Source organism: Montipora capricornis, chromosome 7 (genome assembly GCF_036669925.1).
Source record: "Montipora capricornis isolate CH-2021 chromosome 7, ASM3666992v2, whole genome shotgun sequence".
In the NCBI taxonomy this organism is placed as follows: Eukaryota; Metazoa; Cnidaria; class Anthozoa; order Scleractinia; family Acroporidae; genus Montipora; species Montipora capricornis.
Window position 1 is genome coordinate 36674350 of NC_090889.1, and position 2500 is coordinate 36676849.

Genomic DNA, 2500 nt, shown 5'->3' on the forward strand with positions numbered 1-2500 from the left:
TAAGTGATTCAAATACTCTTGCCTGAAACGGTAATCAGTACTTCGCTCTTCATAACAGTCTGAAAGATATAACAATTACAAAATAGTTCATTTCATCCTGAGGGAACAGTTGGAGTTCTTCCCCAAATCCTGAATGAAAACAACTACAGTGGAACTGCCCTACTCTTGAACAGTACATGAAGTCAGTTGCTAGTTTGGAAATAAACTTTTTGATAACAAATAATAATAATTATTATCAATTTTGTCAGTAAACGCACAGGCCAGACCACTCTATGTGTTCGACTGGTAATATATGTTTGTATGAAACGAAGAGAATATATCAGGGTTATGAATAAAGCTCTGAAAAATGCACATCTAACTCACATCTCGGTCTGAATATCCCAATAAAGTTAAGTGAACATTAATCGACTCATGTATGGTGTTTTTTTCGCCTTCTTGGGCCGTCTAAAGCGTCTTATATCGAAATTACTTTTGGCCGGTGACGTTTTTGAATAAAATAGTGACATATGAGTTAGCCGATTAAGTCCATCGGTTATCATATGAGAAAGTTACACAACGACTTTTCTAGAAAGAAGAAAGGACCAAGAATATCAGAAAACATTAAACGAACTCCTCCAAATCGTCAATTCGGTCATTCTCCAACACAACTTCGCGCGACATCTTCGAAGCACTACAGTTTGGGATGGATATCAACTTGATGGTGATTTCACAATCTGATTGGCTTATTTGCCGTTATCAACGACACTAGCTTGCGTCAAAGTGTCAACGCAAATTCCTATTTACGTAGTCCCCCCACCCATCGCATGCACCTCAATGTAACTGATACTGGTAAACTAACTCGCAATTTACAAGTTGTAAGTCGCGGATCGCAAACTTCTAAGTTGCGATCGCAGGTTAGTAACTTGCGATGCCAAGTTATAAGTCGCCCGATCGAAGTATAAGTCGCGATCGCAAGTTATAAGTCGCCGATTCGCAAGTTATAAGTTGCTGATGGCAAGTTAATAAGTTGCGATGAATTATAACTCGCGACGACAAGTTATAACCGCCGAGTTCCACATCAGTTCGGTTGGAGGGCAACCGACTCGTCGCTTGTCTATGTCTTGTTTCCCACCCCCCTGTGTGTGTGCGCCTCTCACAACCCCCCCGCTTTTAAGGTTTCCTTTATCCGACCCGCCTTAACAAATCAATTATGCTATGCTCCTGAAGGGTAGAAGCTGTATTCGCGCCAAGTTAAAACTTGCGATCGCAAGTTATAAGTTGCGTGTAGCAAGTTATTAAGTTTGCAATCGGCAAGTTATATGTTGCGATCGCCAGTGTAGTAAACCTTGCGACAGAAACAAAAATCCGAATCTTTGGTTTTGTTCCCCCATGAGCCACCGTATTTTACCGTTTGTACTGTTGTCGTACGTTTTTTTTTTTGTTCTATGATGCAAAGTATTTAGTAAACTTTGTGAATAATCACGGCAAAGGTCACGACACTCTCTAGTGAAGTGCGGTGACTTTAGGCCCGAGGTGGCTGCCAAAGTAGACTGGAATTTTTTTTTTTGTTATGGGCACTTTAACTGCAATGTTATGATACCATAAATTATGAAACACCAATAAATGCTTAACCAGATGCACTCATTAATGTGACGTAATAGGTTACCATGGAAACAAATGAGCCACCAAAAAAAACGCTATATATTATCTTTAAACGCGTATTTCACAAAAACGAACTAGGTGATTCCCATTTTTTTATTGCTGGAGAGTAATTGGCACGCTAAGACAAAACTCATTGCAAAGTTTAAGAAAATAGGCCATTTCCGAGATCATGCCTGTTTCCTCTTCAAACCTGATCTAAGTGCAAAGTTATGTGAGATCTGGTAAAGTTCGACAGTACACCATTTTCATTGGCTACTAAAAAAAGGTTGCGGCATTGCAATTTACGCTCCGTTTGGCTTATTTCGCGGGGCACTTAGTGAAGTTTGGTTTTTCGCAAGCTCATGTGCTGTTTTGAATAAATGCCAGTTGTGCGGGGGAAAGTTCTTTTTTTCCGACGCCGGAAAAGCTTTACAGTTGAGGAAAAATCATTTAAAAAATGTGCGACGTTTGTGTAAATGGTACTGACGAAAGCCCCACGTACCCTGCCACTCGAATAAAGTTCTGCGTAGCTTCTTGCTACGAGGTACGCAGAAAACTAATAAATTCAAGTTTAAGTATGTAATTTATTCAAAACAGTATTTCTCGTTCTTAAAGCATGACTCGCGGATTAAGTCGTGATCAATTGTGAATTTTACGATTAGATTAAATACATTTTTCACGAGATCGTGTCAAGAAAATAGCGCTCGTTGCAGTGATTATGTCTAAGCACTCTTTAACATTTTCGCTTTCAATTTACGGTTTGATTAACTACACTTTTCACGAGATTGTGTGAAGAAAATAGCACTCGTTTACTGATTAAGCCTAAGCCTTCGTTTCAGTGATTCTTCAGTTGCGCTCCGACAATTAAACAATCTCGACC

At 39.5% G+C, this 2500-nt stretch overlaps 1 protein-coding gene across 3 annotated transcripts in view; it reads right to left on the reverse strand.

Moving 5' to 3' along the window:
- The window catches only part of LOC138057066 (uncharacterized), a 4520-nt gene extending 4465 nt beyond the window's left edge, over positions 1 to 55 (reverse strand). For 2 of the 3 annotated variants that reach the window (XM_068903079.1, XM_068903078.1), the window contains exon 1: positions 1 to 55. This exon is cut by the window's left edge and continues 41 nt beyond it. The gene's annotated coding sequence lies outside the window, so the exon portion shown is untranslated. The other variant, XM_068903080.1, reaches the window with a different exon arrangement.
- Positions 56 to 2500: the final 2445 nt, after the last annotated feature.